At 60.1% G+C, this 20,000-nt stretch overlaps 2 non-coding genes across 2 annotated transcripts; both read left to right on the top strand.

Moving 5' to 3' along the window:
* The first annotated feature begins 13,337 nt into the window (after window positions 1–13,337).
* LOC131863511 (5S ribosomal RNA) lies at window positions 13,338–13,456 on the top strand. The gene has a single exon (XR_009362411.1). It is a non-coding gene; the product is annotated as a 5S ribosomal RNA (ribosomal RNA).
* A 5,915-nt stretch (window positions 13,457–19,371) lies between these two features.
* Window positions 19,372–19,490, top strand: LOC131863506 (5S ribosomal RNA). Its single transcript, XR_009362407.1, has one exon. It is a non-coding gene; the product is annotated as a 5S ribosomal RNA (ribosomal RNA).
* The last annotated feature ends 510 nt before the right edge of the window (window positions 19,491–20,000 follow it).

Here is a 20,000-nt window from a genome sequence, read left to right as displayed (position 1 = left end):
GGCAATTCCGCTCTTATCCGGTCACGTTTGTGTGCCCGAATTTCGCAAGGCAACCTCCATGGGACATGGAAAAGACTCGAGAAGAGAGCTCGCTCACGGGAGAGAGAAGCCAAGGAGACCACGAGAGTGCTGAGAGTGGGACAGCGCTGAATAGGCGGGAGAAGCCTGCGCGTATAAACGGAGATATATATCCAATTGCAACGAAGGAACGTGCCAAAGATCGAGAACAATGGCAGAAATGCTAGTAACGTGCACTTCGGGACCAACGCATCACCGGAAGACAACCGCCAAACATCGAAAGAGTCGCGATGCTCCGCAACCTACGTGCAAAGCGGTCGCACACCGGGTAAGGGAGTGAGAGCCCCAAACATAGCTGGGCGAGGCGCTCACTCCGCTCTTTAATATCTCGTTAATACCGCCAAGGAAATGGCACAAGCACACACACACAAGCATCCTCGGAAGAGGACAGTTCGAGTGACAGGTCAAATCCAAGAGTTCCGAAGACTACCTCCAGGAACAATCGGGAACAAGACCGATTACAAGTCGTCGAGTCTGTTACTGGGCGAACACGAGATGCGCACAGGAAATCGATCAGCCCTCACAATGGCCCAAGGCCAGAGATCGGACTGCTACGATTTACCCCAACAATCATCGTGCCACTCTTCGCAGAGAGGTGATAGACGCCAACGAGCCCGCGCATAGCAATCGAGGTGTAAAAAGGGCGTTGAAGGCAGGAAGCCTGGACGAAAGAGGCTACGAGGTCACCTCGAAGCGGTCTAAGAATCGGGCGCACTTGGGGCGACTACCAGTGCCAACCCCTTATCCCGCGGTGCGTCCGACACACAGAAATTTCCAAGGCGGCCAAGGAGCCTCCCCGCATAGCAATCGGGGTGTGAGGTTACGGATGCAGCATTGATAGCAATCGAGGTGGGAGGCGAAGGATGCAGAAGTGAGAGCCGAGGGATGTAGCAGAGATAGCAATCGGGGTGTGTGATGCAGAAGAGATAGCAATCGAGGTGTGCGGTGGGAAGGGCCCAGCAGCCAGAATGCATGAAGCGACGGATGAAGCAGTGATGACAACCGGGCTGTGAGGAGAGGAGGGATGCAGCCAAGAAAGCAATCAGGGCTCGAGGCAAGGGATGCATCAAGGATAGCAATCATGTTGTGAGGCGAGATTCCAAAGGCTAAACGTGAGAGGCTGCAGGGTCGACTCAGAGAGGTCTATGCATGTGAGAGGCTGAAAGCAAGGTCAACTCGGAGCGGTCTATGCATCGGGCGCGCTTGGGGCGACTACCAGTGCCAACCCCTTATCCCGCGACGCGTCCGACAAAGAGAACGTTCCAAGGCGGCAGAGGAGGTTACCAGCCGAAGGATGCAGTAGCAATAACAGGTATAGTTCCGCGGCGGCCGAGAAGACTCACCGCATAGGAATCGGGATGCGAGGCGAGGGATGCGGCGGGAAGGCCCCGACGGCTAAACGGAAGAGGCTGCAGGGCCGCCTCGGAATGGTCCAAGCATCGGACGCGATTGGGACGACTACCAGTGCCAACCCCTTATCCCGCGATGCGTCCGATACACAGATAGTTCCAAGGCGGCCGAGGAGCCTCACCGCATATCAATCGGGGTGCGAGGCGAGGGATGGGGCGGGAAGGCCCCAACGGCTAGACGGAAGAGGCTTCAGGGCCACCTCGGAATGCTCCAAGCATCGGACGCGCTTGGGGCGACTACCAGTGCCAACCCCTTATCCCGCGATGCGTCCGATACACAGATGGTTCCAAGGCGGCCGAGGAGCCTCACCGCATAGCAATCGGGGGTGCGAGGCGAGGGATGGGGCGGGAAGGCCCCAACGGCTAGACGGAAGAGGCTTCAGGGCCGCCTCGGAATGGTCCAAGCATCGGACGCGCTTGGGGCGACTACCAGTGACAACCCCTCATCCCGCGATGCGTCCGATACGAAGATGGTTCCAAGGCGGCCGAGGAGCCTCACCGCATAGCAATCGGGGTGCGAGGTGGGGGATGCGGCGAGATGGCCCCAACGGCTAGACGGAAGAGGCCACAGGGCCGCGTCGGAATAGTCCAAGCATCGGACGCGCTTGGGGCGACTACCAGTGACAACCCCTTATCCCGCGATGCGTCCGATACGAAGATAGTTCCAAGGCGGCCGAGGAGCCTCACCGCATAGCAATCCGGGTGCGAGGTGGGGGATGCGGCGAGATGGCCCCAACGGCTAGACGGAAGAGGCTGCAGGGCCGCCTCGGAATAGTCCAAGCATCGGACGCGCTTGGGGCGACTACCAGTGACAACCCCTTATCCCGCGATGCTTCCGATACGAAGACAGTTCCAAGGCGGCCGAGGAGCCTCACCGCATAGCAATGGGGGTGCGAGGTGAGGGATGCGGCGAGATGGCCCCAACGGCTAGACGGAAGAGGCCACAGGGCCGCCTCGGAATAGTCCAAGCATCGGACGCGCTTGGGGCGACTACCAGTGACAACCCCTTATCCCGCGATGCATCCGATACGAAGATAGTTCCCAGGCGGCCGAGGAGCCTCACCGCATAGCAATCGGGGTGCGAGGCGAGGGATGCGGCGAGATGGCCCCAAAGGGTAGACGGAAGAGGCTGCGGGGCCGCCTCGGAATAGTCCAAGCATCGAACGCGCTTGGGGCGACTACCACTGCCAACCCCTTATCCCGCGATGCGTCCGATACACAGATAGTTCCGAGGCGGCCGAGGAGCTGGGGGATGCGGCGAGATGGCCCCAACGGCTAGACGGAAGAGGCTGCAGGGCCGCCTCGGAATAGTCCAAGCATCGGACGCGCTTGGGGCGACTACCAGTGACAACCCCTTATCCCGCGATGCGTCCGATACACAGATAGTTCCGAGGCGGCCAAGGAGCCTCACCGCATAGCAATCGTGGTGCGAGGTGGGGGATGCAGCGAGATGGCCCCAACGGCTAGACGGAAGAGGCTGCAGGGCCGCCTCGGAATGGTCCAAGCATCGGACGCGCTTGGGGCGACTACCACTGCCAACCCCTTATCCCGCGATGCGTCCGATACACAGATAGTTCCAAGGCGGCCGAGGAGCCTCACCGAATAGCAATCGGGGTGCGAGGCGAGGGATGCGGCGAGAAAGCCCCAACGGCTAGAGGGAAGAGGCTTCAGGTCCGCCTCGGAATGGTCCAAGCATCGGACGCGCTTGGGGCGACTACCAGTGACAACCCCTTATCCCGCGACGCGTCCGATACACAGATAGTTCCAAGGCGGCCGAGGAGCCTCACCGCATAGCAATCGGGGTGCGAGGCGAGGGATGCGGCGAGAAGGACCCAACGGCTAGACGGAAGAGGCTTCAGGGCCGCCTCGGAATGGTCCAAGCATCGGACGCGCTTGGGGCGACTACCAGTGACAACCCCTTATCCCGCGACGCGTCCGATACACAGATAGTTCCAAGGCGGCCGAGGAGCCTCACCGCATAGCAATCGGGGTGCGAGGCGAGGGATGCGGCGAGAAGGACCCAACGGCTAGACGGAAGAGGCTTCAGGTCCGCCTCGGAATGGTCCAAGCATCGGACGCGCTTGGGGCGACTACCAGTGACAACCCCTTATCCCGCGACGCGTCCGATACACAGATAGTTCCAAGGCGGCCGAGGAGCCTCACCGCATAGCAATCGGGGTGCGAGGCGAGGGATGCGGCGAGAAGGACCCAACGGCTAGACGGAAGAGGCTTCAGGGCCGCCTCGGAATGGTCCAAGCATCGGACGCGCTTGGGGCGACTACCAGTGACAACCCCTTATCCCGCGATGCGTCCGATACACAGATAGTTCCAAGGCGGCCGAGGAGCCTCACCGCATAGCAATCGGGGTGCGAGGCGAGGGATGCGGCGAGAAGGACCCAACGGCTAGACGGAAGAGGCTTCAGGGCCGCCTCGGAATGGTCCAAGCATCGGACGCGCTTGGGGCGACTACCAGTGACAACCCCTTATCCCGCGACGCGTCCGATACACAGATAGTTCCAAGGCGGCCGAGGAGCCTCACCGCATAGCAATCGGGGTGCGAGGCGAGGGATGCGGCAAGAAGGACCCAACGGCTAGACGGAAGAGGCTTCAGGGCCGCCTCGGAATGGTCCAAGCATCGGACGCGCTTGGGGCGACTACCAGTGACAACCCCTTATCCCGCGACGCGTCCGATACACAGATAGTTCCAAGGCGGCCGAGGAGCCTCACCGCATAGCAATCGGGGTGCGAGGCGAGGGATGCGGCGAGAAGGACCCAACGGCTAGACGGAAGAGGCTTCAGGTCCGCCTCGGAATGGTCCAAGCATCGGACGCGCTTGGGGCGACTACCAGTGACAACCCCTTATCCCGCGACGCGTCCGATACACAGATAGTTCCAAGGCGGCCGAGGAGCCTCACCGCATAGCAATCGGGGTGCGAGGCGAGGGATGCGGCGAGAAGGACCCAACGGCTAGACGGAAGAGGCTTCAGGGCCGCCTCGGAATGGTCCAAGCATCGGACGCGCTTGGGGCGACTACCAGTGACAACCCCTTATCCCGCGACGCGTCCGATACACAGATAGTTCCAAGGCGGCCGAGGAGCCTCACCGCATAGCAATCGGGGTGCGAGGCGAGGGATGCGGCGAGAAGGACCCAACGGCTAGACGGAAGAGGCTTCAGGGCCGCCTCGGAATGGTCCAAGCATCGGACGCGCTTGGGGCGACTACCAGTGACAACCCCTTATCCCGCGATGCGTCCGATACACAGATAGTTCCAAGGCGGCCGAGGAGCCTCACCGCATAGCAATCGGGGTGCGAGGCGAGGGATGCGGCGAGAAGGACCCAACGGCTAGACGGAAGAGGCTTCAGGGCCGCCTCGGAATGGTCCAAGCATCGGACGCGCTTGGGGCGACTACCAGTGACAACCCCTTATCCCGCGACGCGTCCGATACACAGATAGTTCCAAGGCGGCCGAGGAGCCTCACCGCATAGCAATCGGGGTGCGAGGCGAGGGATGCGGCGAGAAGGACCCAACGGCTAGACGGAAGAGGCTTCAGGGCCGCCTCGGAATGGTCCAAGCATCGGACGCGCTTGGGGCGACTACCAGTGACAACCCCTTATCCCGCGACGCGTCCGATACACAGATAGTTCCAAGGCGGCCGAGGAGCCTCACCGCATAGCAATCGGGGTGCGAGGCGAGGGATGCGGCGAGAAGGACCCAACGGCTAGACGAAAGAGGCTTCAGGGCCGCCTCGGAATGGTCCAAGCATCGGACGCGCTTGGGGCGACTACCAGTGACAACCCCTTATCCCGCGACGCGTCCGATACACAGATAGTTCCAAGGCGGCCGAGGAGCCTCACCGCATAGCAATCGGGGTGCGAGGCGAGGGATGCGGCGAGAAGGACCCAACGGCTAGACGGAAGAGGCTTCAGGGCCGCCTGGGAATGGTCCATGCATCGCACGCGCTTGGGGCGACTACCAGTGACAACCCCTTATCCCGCGACGCGTCCGATACATTGATAGTTCCAAGGCGGCCGAGGAGCCTCACCGCATAGCAATCGGGGTGCGAGGCGAGGGATGCGGCGAGAAGGACCCAACGGCTAGACGGAAGAGGCTTCAGGGCCGCCTCGGAATGGTCCAAGCATCGGACGCGCTTGGGGCGACTACCAGTGACAACCCCTTATCCCGCGACGCGTCCGATACACAGATAGTTCCAAGGCGGCCGAGGAGCCTCACCGCATAGCAATCGGGGTGCGAGTCGAGGGATGCGGCGAGAAGGACCCAACGGCTAGACGGAAGAGGCTTCAGGGCCGCCTCGGAATGGTCCAAGCATCGGACGCGCTTGGGGCGACTACCAGTGACAACCCCTTATCCCGCGATGCGTCTGATACACAGATAGTTCCAAGGCGGCCGAGGAGCCTCACCGCATAGCAATCGGGGTGCGAGGCAAGGGATGCGGCGAGAAGGACCCAACGGCTAGACGGAAGAGGCTTCAGGGCCGCCTCGGAATGGTCCAAGCATCGGACGCGCTTGGGGCGACTACCGTTGCCAACCCCTTATCCCGCGATGCGTCTGATACACAGATAGTTCCGAGGCGGCCGAGGAGCCTCACCGCATAGCAATCGGGTTGCGAGGCAGATTATTGGGAAGGGAACCCCCTGGGATGCGGCTCAAGCAGTGCCCAAAGGGACTGGAATGCGGAATCACATCGAGAGACCCAAATGCTATACGAGGGCTCAAATCGAATTATCGATTTGGCCACGACATGGACGCATCGGAACGACTACCTTTGCCGAACCACTCGCAATTGCATCCATACCGAAACCAATAGACATTTCCGTTAGAGCCCTCGCATAGCATTCGGGAATCTCGCATGCCCCTCTAAATCGACCAATGCTGGCGCTCAACGAAAATCCGAGCGCTACCACCGTTCGAGCGCCAGCATTGGTCGAGTTAGAGGGGCACGGGGGAGAATGCTCCAGTCAACACCTCCCCTATATAAGTTATTTGTCCGATTCTCGCACAACCGTAGTCTGCCTCGTCGAATCAAACAACGGTCCCAGATTCCGACTTCCGTTCCGTAGAGACCCAAAAGCTAGATGGAGGCTCGCAAGAAAGAGAGTCGGCGCATAGCAATCGGGTTTCTCGAACGTTTAGGGACCGAGCTCACTTGCGGATAGGGCAAAATCCGCCAAGCAACCCAAAAGCTAGACGGGGGCTCGAATCGAATCGCCTAGGCGGCCACAAAAACGACGTGTTGGATCGACTACCAGTGCCAAACCATTCAGCAAGACTAGTCTGTGTCGAGGCCGGATAGAGATTCTCAGAGAGCGCCCGTATAGCATTTAGGAGACCTGCCGCGTCCCTCACACTCGACAAATGGTGGTGCACGTTTATAAATCCGAGCGATCCCAACCCTTTCAAGCACCAACATCGGTCGAGATAGAGGGGCACGGAGGGGGCTGCGTGAGACAACACAGTCCCCTATATAAGTTATTTGTCCGATTCTCACACATCCGAAGAATGGTCATCAAATCGGACAACAGCCCAAACTTCCGACTTCCGTCCCAGAAAGCCCAAGAGCTATCTAAAACGTTCATGGCCGGAACTCGATCGCGGCTATACCAGTCCGCCAAGCAACCCAAAAGCTAGACTGGAGCTCTAGTCGAATCACCTCTGTGGCCATTGCAAGGACGTGTTGGAGCGACTACCATTGCCGAACCATTCCGCAGGTCGAGTCCATACCAAGGCCGCATAGAGATTCACGATGAGCTCCTGCATAGCAATCAGGAGACTTGCCGTGTCCATCACAATTGATAAATCCTGGTGCAAGATTTTTGCATCCGAGCGCTCCAACCAGTCGAGCACCAGCATCAATCGACATAAACGGGCACGGGGGGAGGATGCTCGAGAACACTACCTCCCCTATATAAGTTATTTGTCCGATTCTCAAGCAGCCGAAGTCTGGTCATCGAATCGGGTCAAAGACCACAACTTCCGACTTTACCCACAATGCAAGTCATCGAATCGAACATCGGCCCCCGAGTCGGACTCCATGCGTATGTCAGGTCATCGGACCCAAATTCCGCCTTCCTGCGCATGGCGGGCCATCAATATCAACTCGGTCATCGGACCCAAACTCCGCCTTTCTGCGCATGGCACGCCTTCAAATCGGTCATCGGACCCAAATTCCGCCTTCCTGTGCATGGCGGGCCATCAACATCAACTCGGTCATCGGACCCAAATTCCGCCTTTCTGCGCATGGCACGCCATCAACTCGGTCATCGGACCCAAATTCCGCCTTCCTGCGCATGGCAGGTCATCGGACACAAATTCAGACCTCGCCAATATGCCTACGTATCGAATCGGTCATCGGACCCAACTTCCGACTTCATCCATACTGTAGGGTCTTTGAGGTTGGCGCGGTGCGCTCAACCCGGGGAGTCGACCCATCGAAGCATACACCTCCCCTATATAAGCTATTTGTCCGATTCCCACACCTGTGTAGTTTGCACCTCTGACCAGGACATCGACCCCAACTTCCGAACTCGACTGCAACGACGGCACCAGCGCCTTGGTGCGCACCTTGCGACGCACAGTCCCAACATTCGCCTTCCTGCACATGGCAGGTCATCGGACCCAAATTCCGACCTCGCGAGTATGCCTACATATCGAATCGGTCATCGGACACAACTTCCGACTTCATCCATACCGTAGGGTCTTTGAGGTTGGCGCGGTGCGCTCAACCCGGGGAGTCGACCCAACGAAGCATACACCTCCCCTATATAAGCTATTTGTCCGATTCCCACACCTGTGTAGTTTGCACCTCCGATCAGGACATCGACCCCAACTTCCGAACTCGCCTGCAACGACCGAACCAGCGCCTTGGTGCGCACCTTGCAACGCACAGTGCCAACATTCGCCTTCCTGCACATGGCAGGTCATCGGACCCAAATTCCGACCTCGCGAGTATGCCTACATATCGAATCGGTCATCGGACCCAACTTCCGACTTCATCCATACCGTAGGGTCTTTGAGGTTGGCGCGGTGCGCTCAACCCGGGGAGTCGACCCAACGAAGCATACACCTCCCCTATATAAGCTATTTGTCCGATTCCCACACCTGTGTAGCTTGCACCTCCGATCAGGACATCGACCCCAACTTCCGAACTCGACTAAAAAGACCGCACCAGCACCTTGGTGTGCACCTTGCAACGCACAGTGCCAACATTCGCCTTCCTGCACATGGCAGGTCATCGGACCCAAATTCCGACCTCATGAGCATACCTACTAATCGAATCGGTCATCGGACCCAACTTCCGACTTCATCCATACCGTAGGGTCTTTGAGGTTGGCGCGGTGCGCTCAACCTGGGGAGTCGACCCATCGAAGCATACACCTCCCCTATATAAGCTATTTGTCCGATTCCGACACCTGTGTAGTTTGCACCTCCGCTCAGGACATCGACCCCAACTTCCGAACTCGCCTGCAACGACCGAACCAGCGCCTTGGTGCGCACCAAAAGTGCGCACTTTTGGAGGGCACTTTTGTGCGCTCCAAAGGTGCGCACTTTTGGAGGGCACTTTTGTGCGCTCCAAAGGTGCGCACTTTTGGAGGGCACTTTTTGGAGGGCACTTTTGTGCGCTCCAAAGGTGCGCACTTTTGGAGGGCACTTTTTGGAGGGCACTTTTCTGCGCTCCAAAGGTGCGCACTTTTGGAGGGCACTTTTTGGAGGGCACTTTTCTGCGCTCCAAAGGTGCGCACTTTTGGAGGGCACTTTTTGGAGGGCACTTTTCTGCGCTCCAAAGGTGCGCACTTTTGGAGGGCACTTTTTGGAGGGCACTTTTCTGCGCTCCAAAGGTGCGCACTTTTGGAGGGCACTTTTGTGCACTCCAAAGGTGCACACTTTTGGAGGGCACTTTTTGGAGGGCACTTTTCTGCACTCCAAAGGTGCGCACTTTTGGAGGGCACTTTTTGGAGGGCACTTTTGTGCGCTCCAAAGGTGCGCACTTTTGGAGGGCACTTTTTGGAGGGCACTTTTGTGCGCTCCAAAGGTGCGCACTTTTGGAGGGCACTTTTGTGCACTCCAAAGGTGCGCACTTTTGGAGGGCACTTTTCCTGCGCTCCAAAGGTGCACACCTAGGTGAGCACCTTCGACCACACCTTGTAGCACACCAAACTCTGACTTTCGACTTCATCCGCAATGCAGGGTCTTTGAGGTTGGCGCAATGCGCACAACCAGGGGAGTCGACCCATCAAACCCAACACCTCCCCTATATAAGCTATTTGTCTGATTCTCATACATGCGTAGCCTGCAGGAGCAATTAGGACATCGACCCCAACTTTCGGCTTCTAAACGAAAACAAGGTCTTTGAGGTTGGTGTAATGCGAACAACTAGGGGAGTCAACCCATCAAACCCAACACCTCCCCTATATAAGCTATTTGTCTGATTCTCATACATGTGTAGTCTACAGGAGCAATTAGGACATCGACCCCAACTTTTGACTTCTTAACGAAAACAAGGTCTTTGAGGTTGACGTAATGCGCACAACCAGGGGAGTCGACCCATCAAACCCAACACCTCCCCTATATAAGCTATTTGTCCGATTCTCATACATGTGTAGCCTACAGGAGCCATTAGGACATTGACCCCAACTTTTGACTTCTTAACGAAAACAAGGTCTTTGAGGTTGGCGTAATGCGCACAACCAAGGGAGTTGACCCATCAAACCCAACACCTCCCCTATATAAGCTATTTGTCTGATTCTCATACATGTGTAGCCTGCAACAACGATTAGGACATCCACCCCAACTTCTGAATTCGTCTGCGTTGACCGCACCAAAGGTGCACGCCTTGGTGCTCACCAAAATCCGACTTCCGACTTCTTCTGCTATGCGGGGTCTTTGAGGTTGGCGCAGTGCGCACAACCAGGGGAGTCAACCCACCGAATGCAACACCTCCCCTATATAAGCTATTTGTCTGATTCTCATACATGCGTAGACTGCAGCAATGATTAGGACATCCACCCCAACTTTTGACTTCTTAAACAAGACAGGGTCTTTGAAGTTGGTGCAGTGCACACAACCAGGGGAGTCGACCCATCAAACGCAACACCTCCCCTATATAAAGCTATTTGTCCGATTCTCATACGTGTAGTCTGCAGCAGCGATTAGGACATCGACCCCAACTTCCGAATTCGTTTGCATTGACCGCACCAAAGGTGCACGCCTTGGTGTGCACCTTGGAGTGCACTTTGGTGCTCACCTCGGTGCACACTTTGGTGTGCACCTCGGTGTGCACCAAAGGTGCGCACCTTGGAGCGCACCAAAGGTGTACACTTTGGAGCGCACCACATAGGGTCTTTGAGAGGTTGGCGCAGTGCGCACACCAAGGTGGGTGTTGAGGTGCGTGCCGAGGTGGGTGGGTGCTAGGGTGCGCTCCATGGTGGGTGCCAGGGTGGGTGCGTGCTAGGGTGGATTCCAAAGAGGGTCATAGGGTGGGTGCCAAGGTGGGTTGGTGATATAGTGGGTTCAAAGGTGGGTACTAGGGTGGGTTCCAAGGTGGGTCACAAGTTGGGTGCCAGGATGCGTGGGTGTTAGGTTGGGTGCCAAGGTGGGCTCCTGCGTGGGTGGGTGCTAGGGTGGGTTTCAAGGTGGACGCGAGGGCGGGTGCCAAGGTGGGTAACAAGTTGGGTGTTAGGATGGGTGAGTGCTAGAGTGGGTGCCAAGGTGGGTGGGTGCTAAGGTGGATGCCAAGGTGGTTCACAGGGTGGGTGGGTTCTAGGGTGAGTTCCAAGGTGGGTCACAGGTTTAGTGCTAGGGTGCGTGTCAAGGCGGGTGTCGAGGTGCCTGGGTGCTAGGGTGTGGATGCCAATGTGGGTCATAGGGTGGGTACTAGGGTGGGCTGCAATGTGGGTGCCAAGGTGGGTAACATGCTCGGTTGGTTCTAAATTGGGTGTCAGGGTGGGTGTGCACCCACCTTGCCCGAGGTGGGTGCCAAGGTGCCAGTGTGGGTGGGTGCTAAGGTGGATGCCAAGGTGGGTGAGAAGGTGGGTGATAGGTTGAGTGGTAGGATGGGTGGGTGCCAAGATGGGTCACAGGGTGGGTGCAAGGGTGGGTAGGTGCTAGGGTTGGTGTCAGGGTGGGTGGGTGCTAGGTTGGGTTCCAAGGTGGGTGCGAGGGTGAGTGTCAAGGTGGGTCACAGGTTAGGTGCTAGGATGGGTGAGTGCTAGGGTGCAAAGGTGCCAGGGTGGGTGCTAGGATGGGTCGATGCTAGGGTGAGTGGCAAGGTGGGTCCACAAGTGTCAAGGTGGGTGCCGAGGTGGGTGCCAACTTGGGTTCCAAGGTGGGTGCCAAGTGGGCGACTGCTATGGTGGATGCCAAGGTGGGTCACGGGGTGGGTGCCAAGTTGCTAGGTTGTGTTCCAAGGTGGGTGCCAACGTGGCTGCTAGGGTGCGTGGGTTAAAGGGTGTGTCACAACGTGGGTGCCAGGATGGGTGCGCACCCACACTGGCCAAGACGGGTGCAAGGTTGGGTTCCAAGCCCGGTCACAGGCTGGGTGCTAGGATGGGTGGGTGCCAAGGTGGGCACCAGGGTGGGTGCACCCACCCTGGCCAAGGTGGGTCACGGGGTGGGTCCTAGGGTGGGTAACAGGGTGGGTACTAAGGTGCGTGCCAAGGTGGGTCATGGGGTGGGTGCCAAGGTGGGCACCAGGGTGGGTGTGCACCAACCCTAGCCAGGGTAGGTCACGGGGTGGTTGTCGGGGTGGGCGTCAAGGAGCCAAGGTGGGTGGCAAGTAGCCAAGTTGCGTGCCAAGGTGGGTGTCGGGGTGGGTGCCAAGGATCCAAGGTGGGTGCCAAGGAACCAAGGTGGGTGTCTGGGTGGGTGCCGAGGTGGGAGCCAGGGTGGGTCCCAAGGTGAGTGCAAAGGTGGGTGCCAGGGTCAAGGTGAGTGCCAATGTGGGTTCCAAGGTGCCAGGGTCAGGGTGAGTGCCAATGTGGGTTCAAAGGTGCTAAGTTGGGTGCGAGGTTGGGTGCGAGGGTGGGTGGGTGCCAAGGTGTGCTAGGTGGAAGCCCGGGTGGGTCGGCATCCCATGGGTGTCGAGTTGGGTGCCTGATGGGTGCTTCTTGTCAAGTTTTAGTCGTCGGGACTCATTTCGAGCCTTAGAGGTCGTTTCTTGTCCGGTTGCCCTGTCTTCGACCTGGGAACCCAATTTTGGTCCTCGGGTCCCATTTTTTTTTGTCTCGCATCCCACTTTTGGCCTGTGGCCTTTTCGGGGTCGATTCTCGTTTTGGGCATCAGAGCATGTTTCTTCTCCTAAAACCCAATATTTGTTTATTAAGTCTCGGAACACATTTTTGTTCTCGTGGACCCATCATGGGTCTTGGAACGCATTTGTGGTCCTTGGGTCCCATTTTGCATCCCGAAACTTGTGTTTTGGTGCTTGATCCCTATTTTGGGTGCCCACCTTGCACCAAGTGCGCACCCGGGGCAAACCGAGCGCCTTGGTGCACCGGGGCAAGATCGAGCGTGCACCCGAGGCGCCCCGAACATGCACCAAGGTGCACTCGGCCCACATGTGAGCGCAGGTCGTTGCGCCCGAGGTGGTGTGTGGGCACCGCGTTGCAGACGGGACACTGCACGCACACGACGCCCCGTCCAGGTGCACGCACGTAGGCCGGGCCGGGTGCACACCCGACGCCCTAGCAAGGTGCGCGCACCCGGGCAGGGCTCACACTTGGCGAACGGGGCGCACTTCGCGAGGGAGGGTGTGCACCTCGACGGGGGTGGGTGGCCGGGGTGGATTCGCACGTGGGTCGCGGTTTGCTAAGTACACACTGCGACAAGCTCATAACGGGTGCGATCATACCAGCGTTAGTGCACCGGATCCCATCAGAACTCCGCAGTTAAGCGCGCTTGGGCCGGAGTAGTACTAGGATGGGTGACCTCCCGGGAAGTCCCGGTGTTGCACCCTTTCTTAGTTTTTCGCCGGGCGTCGCAATGCTATTTGAATAAACCTTTTGCCCGTTTGCGTTCTCGTCGGGGCCGGGCCGGGCCGGGGTGCGCTGCCCGCACTACCGCGCGCGCGGGGGCGACACCGAGCGCGCACCCGAGGCGCCCCGAGCACACAGGCCACGGTGCAACCCGGGCGTTGTGCGCGCACCCCGGTGCGCCCGAGGTGCTGCGCGCGCACCCAGGTGAAATCGGTGTGCACCTCGGCCAGTGCGCGCTCGGTCGAGTCGCGCACGTTGGCCAAGGTGCACGGTGATGTTTCTTACTCTAAGGTTCCGCACCAGACGCCCGGGACAGGTGAGCGAAGCTGGGCGGGGCCGGGTGCGCGGCCGGGGCAGGTGCACGCAGCTGGAGAGAGCTTTGGAGCACACCAGAGGTGCGCACCTTGGAGCACACTTCGGAGCGCACCAATGATGCGCTCCATTCAAAAGTTTCCTGAAAAGGCAAAAAAAGTTGAGATTATAGAATTTCCCACTTGAGAGATTGTAAAAAAAAAAAATTTAAAATGAAGGAAACGCGGGTGCCAAGGTGTGCGCGCCCGGGTGCGCAGCCCAGCCAAGGTGTGCGCACCAAGGCGCCCACCCTGGCGAAGGTGCACGCAAGGTGCGCACCCGAGGCAAACCGGACAATTAACCCAACTTTCGACTTCGCGCGCACCTGCGCACCTTGGAGCGCACTTCGGAGCGCTCCTTGTTGCGCACCAATCTTGGGCACCTCGGAGTGCACCATGGCGCCCACCAAGGTGCGCACCCGGGGCAAACCGAGCTCCGACTTCGTGCGCACCTTGGAGCGCACGAAAGGTGCGCACCATGGCGCCCACCAAGGTGCGCAGCCCAGCCAAGGCGTGCGCATCAAGGTGCGCACCCTGGCGAAGGTGCGCACCCGGGGCAAACCGAGCTCCGACTTCGTGCGCACCTTGGAGCGCACAAAGGGTGCGCAACCCAGCCAAGGTGTGCGCACCCCGGGCAAACCGAGCTCCGAATCGTGCGCACCTTGGAGCACACTTCGGAGCCCTCCTTGGTGCGCACCGATGTTGCGCACCTCGGAGCGCACCCGGGGAAAACAATGCAATTAACCCGACTTTCGACTTCGTGGGCACCTCGGAGCGCTCTCGGGTTCGCACCTCGGAGCACACCGAGGTGCGCACCTTTGATGCGCTGCCTTCACCAATTTCCAGAAAAGGCAAGAAAACATTGAGAAGGTGTGCGCACCGAGGTGCCCACCCTGGCGAAGGTGCACGCGAGGTGCGCACCCGGGGCAAACCGGGCTCCGACTTCGTGCACGCCATGCTGCGCACCTTGGAGGGCCATGGTGCGCACCTTGGAGCACACTTCGGAGCGCTCAATGGTGCCCAACCCAGCCAAGGTGCCCACCGCGGCGAAGGTGCACGCGAGGTGCGCACCCGGGGCAAACCGGGCTCCGACTTCGTGCACGCCGCACCTTGGAGCACACTTCGGAGCGCTCCTTGGTGCGCACCAGGGCGCGCAACCCAGCCGAGGTGCCCACCCCGGCGAAGGTGCACGCGGGGTGCGCACCCGAGGCAAACCGGGCTCCGACTTCGTGCACGCCATGGTGCCCACCGCGGCGAAGGTGCACGCGAGGTGCGCACCCGGGGCAAACCGGGCTCCGACTTCGTGCACGCCGCACCTTGGAGCACACTTCGGAGCGCTCCTTGGTGCGCACCAGGGCGCGCAACCCAGCCGAGGTGCCCACCCCGGCGAAGGTGCACGCGAGGTGCGCACCCGGGGCAAACCGGGCTCCGACTTCGTGCACGCCATGGTGCCCACCGCGGCGAAGGTGCACGCGAGGTGCGCACCCGGGGCAAACCGGGCTCCGACTTCGTGCACGCCGCACCTTGGAGCACACTTCGGAGCGCTCCTTGGTGCGCACCATGGTGCCCACCAGGGCGCGCAACCCCGCCGAAGGTGCACGCGAGGTGCGCACCCGGGGCAAACCGGGCTCCGACTTCGTGCACGCCGCACCTTGGAGCACACTTCGGAGCGCTCCTTGGTGCGCACCAGGGCGCGCAACCCCGCCGAAGGTGCACGCGAGGTGCGCACCCGGGGCAAACCGGGCTCCGACTTCGTGCACGCCATGGTGCGCACCAGGGTGCCCACCGCGGCGAAGGTGCGCACCCGGGGCAAACCGGGCTCCGACTTCGTGCACGCCGCACCTTGGAGCACACTTCGGAGCGCTCCTTGGTGCGCACCAGGGCGCGCAACCCAGCCGAGGTGCCCACCCCGGCGAAGGTGCACGCGAGGTGCGCACCCGGGGCAAACCGGGCTCCGACTTCGTGCACGCCATGGTGCCCACCGCGGCGAAGGTGCGCACCCGGGGCAAACCGGGCTAGGACTTCGTGCACGCCGCACCTTGGAGCACACTTCGGAGCGCTCCTTGGTGCGCACCATGGTGCCCACCAGGCCGCGCAACCCAGCCAAGGTGTGCGCACCAAGGTGCACGCGAGGTGCGCACCCGGGGCAAACCGGGGTCCGGCTTCGTGCACGCCGCACCTTGGAGCACACATCGGGGCGCTCCCGGGTTCGCACCGGCGTTGCGCACCGTGGTGGGCACCTCGGAGCGCACCGTGGTGGGCACCTCGGAGCACACCAAGGTGGGCAGCGAGGTGCGCACCTTTGATGCGATGCCTTCACTAATTTCCATAAAAGGCAAAAGAAAACGAGATTTTAAAATTTCCGTTTTGAAAGATAGTGAGAAAAAGGGAATGCTGGTGCCATCTTGAGCCCGCCCTGGTGCGCAGCCCAGCCAAGGTGTGCGCACCAAGGTGCCCACCCTGGCGAAGGTGCGCGCCCGGGCAATTAACCCAACTTCCAACTTCGCGCGCGCCAGGGTGGGAGCGCACCCAACAACCGGGCCTGGGAAGAGCCAATGCGAGAAACCCCACCAAACGCTCTGACAAAAAAAGAGGGGGCGCTCCAGTAACCCCGCTTCGGAGCGCACCCTGGGCAAACCCAGCCAGGGTGCCCACCCCGGCCAAGGTGCAGGCGAGGTGCGCACCCGGGGCAAACCGGGCTCCGACAACGTGCACGCCGCACCTTGGAGCACACTTCGTAGCGCTCCCGGGTGCGCACCTCAGAGCACACCAAGGTGGGCAGCGAGGTGCGCACCTTTGATGCGCTGCCTTCACTAATTTCCAGAAAAGGCAAAAAAAAGAGGAGATTTTAAAATTTCCGTTTTGAAAGATAGTGAAAAAAACGGAACGCGGGTGCCATCTTGAGCCCGCCCTGGTGCACAGCCCAGGTAAGGTGCCCACCCTGGCAAAGGTGCGCACCCGGGCAATTAACCCTACTTCCGACTTCGTGCGCGCCAGGGTGGCAACCGGGCCTGGGAAGAGCCAATGCGAGAAACCCCACCAAACGCTCCGACAAAAAAAGAGGCGGCGCTCCAATAACCCCGCTTCGGAGCGCAGCCGGGGCAAACCCAGCCAAGGTGCCCACCCCGACGAAGGTGCACGCGAGGTGCGCACCCGGGGCAAACCGGGCTCCGACAACGTGCACGCAGCACCTTGGAGCACACTTCGAAGCACTCCCGGGTGCCCACCGGCGTTGCGCACCGTGGTGGGCAGCGAGGTGCGCACCTTTGATGCGCTGCCTTCACTAATTTCCAGAAAAGGCAAAAAAAAATGAGATTTTAAAATTTCCGTTTTGAAAGATAGTGAAAAAAACGGAACGCGGGTGCCATCTTGAGCCCGCCCTGGTGCGCAGCCCAGGCAAGGCATGCGCACCAAGGTGCCCACCCGCGGTGCACGCCCGGGGCAAACCGGGCTCCGACTTCGTGCAGGCCGCACCTTGGAGCACACTTCGGAGCGCTCCTTGGTGCGCACCATGGTGCCCACCAGGGCGCACCCGGGGCAAACCGGGCTCCGACTTCGTGCACGCCGCACCTTGGAGCACACATCGGAGCGCTCCCAGGTTCGCACCAGCGTTGCGCACCTTTGATGCGCTGCCTTCACTAATTTCCAGAAAAGGCAAAAAAAAACGATATTTTAAAATTTCCGTTCTGAAAGATAGTGAAAAAAACGGAACGCGGGTGCCATCTTGAGCCCTTCCTGGTGCGCAGCCCAGGCAAGTTGTGCGCACCAAGGTGCCCACCCTGGCGGAGGTGCGCGCCCGGGGCAAACCGGGCTCCGACTTCGTGCACTGCATGGTGCCCACCAAGGCGCGCAACCCAGCCAAGGTGCCCACCGCAGCGAAGGTGCACGCGAGGTGCGCACCCGAGGTGCACACCCGGGGCAAACCGAGCTCCGACTTCGTGCACGCCGCACCTTGGAGCACACTTCAGAGCGCTCCTTGGTGCGCACCAGGGCGCGCAACCCAGCCAAGGTGCTCACCCCGGCGAAGGTGCACGCGAGGTGCGCACCCGGGGCAAGCCGGGCTCGGACTTCGTGCACGCCGCACCTTGGAGCACACATCGGAGCGCTCCCGGGTTCGCACCAGCATTGCGCACCTTTGATGCGCTGCCTTCACTAATTTCCAGAAAAGGCAAAAAAAAAAAAAAAACGAGATTTTAAAATTTCCGTTTTGAAAGATAGTGAAAAAAACGGAACGCGGGTGCCATCTTGAGCCCGCCCTGGTGTGCAGCCCAGGCAAGTTGTGCGCACCAAGGCACCCACCCTGGCCAAGGTGGGTCACGGGGTGGGTCCTAGGGTGGGTAACGGGGTGGGTACTAAGGTGCGTGCCAAGGTGGGTCATGGGGTGGGTGCCAAGGTGGGCACCAGGGTGGGTGTGCACCAACCCTAGCCAGGGTAGGTCACGGGGTGGTTGTCGGGGTGGGCGTCAAGGAGCCAAGGTGGGTGGCAAGTAGCCAAGTTGCGTGCCAAGGTGGGTGTCGGGGTGGGTGCCAAGGATCCAAGGTGGGTGCCAAGGAACCAAGGTGGGTGTCTGGGTGGGTGCCGAGGTGGGAGCCAGGGTGGGTCCCAAGGTGAGTGCAAAGGTGGGTGCCAGGGTCAAGGTGAGTGCCAATGTGGGTTCCAAGGTGCCAGGGTCAGGGTGAGTGCCAATGTGGGTTCAAAGGTGCTAAGTTGGGTGCGAGGTTGGGTGCGAGGGTGGGTGGGTGCCAAGGTGTGCTAGGTGGAAGCCCGGGTGGGTCGGCATCCCATGGGTGTCGAGTTGGGTGCCTGATGGGTGCTTCTTGTCAAGTTTTAGTCGTCGGGACTCATTTCGAGCCTTAGAGGTCGTTTCTTGTCCGGTTGCCCTGTCTTCGACCTGGGAACCCAATTTTGGTCCTCGGGTCCCATTTTTTTTTGTCTCGCATCCCACTTTTGGCCTGTGGCCTTTTCGGGGTCGATTCTCGTTTTGGGCATCAGAGCATGTTTCTTCTCCTAAAACCCAATATTTGTTTATTAAGTCTCGGAACACATTTTTGTTCTCGTGGACCCATCATGGGTCTTGGAACGCATTTGTGGTCCTTGGGTCCCATTTTGCATCCCGAAACTTGTGTTTTGGTGCTTGATCCCTATTTTGGGTGCCCACCTTGCACCAAGTGCGCACCCGGGGCAAACCGAGCGCCTTGGTGCACCGGGGCAAGATCGAGCGTGCACCCGAGGCGCCCCGAACATGCACCAAGGTGCACTCGGCCCACATGTGAGCGCAGGTCGTTGCGCCCGAGGTGGTGTGTGGGCACCGCGTTGCAGACGGGACACTGCACGCACACGACGCCCCGTCCAGGTGCACGCACGTAGGCCGGGCCGGGTGCACACCCGACGCCCTAGCAAGGTGCGCGCACCCGGGCAGGGCTCACACTTGGCGAACGGGGCGCACTTCGCGAGGGAGGGTGTGCACCTCGACGGGGGTGGGTGGCCGGGGTGGATTCGCACGTGGGTCGCGGTTTGCTAAGTACACACTGCGACAAGCTCATAACGGGTGCGATCATACCAGCGTTAGTGCACCGGATCCCATCAGAACTCCGCAGTTAAGCGCGCTTGGGCCGGAGTAGTACTGGGATGGGTGACCTCCCGGGAAGTCCCGGTGTTGCACCCTTTTTTAGTTTTTCGCCGGGCGTCGCAATGCTATTTGAATAAACCTTTTGCCCGTTTGCGTTCTCGTCGGGGCCGGGCCGGGCCGGGGTGCGCTGCCCGCACTACCGCGCGCGCGGGGGCGACACCGAGCGCGCACCCGAGGCGCCCCGAGCACACAGGCCACGGTGCAACCCGGGCGTTGTGCGCGCACCCCGGTGCGCCCGAGGTGCTGCGCGCGCACCCAGGTGAAATCGGTGTGCACCTCGGCCAGTGCGCGCTCGGTCGAGTCGCGCACGTTGGCCAAGGTGCACGGTGATGTTTCTTACTCTAAGGTTCCGCACCAGACGCCCGGGACAGGTGAGCGAAGCTGGGCGGGGCCGGGTGCGCGGCCGGGGCAGGTGCACGCAGCTAGAGAGAGCTTTGGAGCACACCAGAGGTGCGCACCTTGGAGCACACTTCGGAGCGCACCAATGATGCGCTCCATTCAAAAGTTTCCTGAAAAGGCAAAAAAAGTTGAGATTATAGAATTTCC

The sequence above is a fragment of the Cryptomeria japonica genome, unplaced genomic scaffold, assembly GCF_030272615.1.
Source record: "Cryptomeria japonica unplaced genomic scaffold, Sugi_1.0 HiC_scaffold_64, whole genome shotgun sequence".
NCBI classification, from domain to species: domain Eukaryota; kingdom Viridiplantae; phylum Streptophyta; class Pinopsida; order Cupressales; family Cupressaceae; genus Cryptomeria; species Cryptomeria japonica.
Note: the sequence above shows the minus strand (reverse complement) of the source record. Positions and strands in the feature narration are given on the sequence as shown.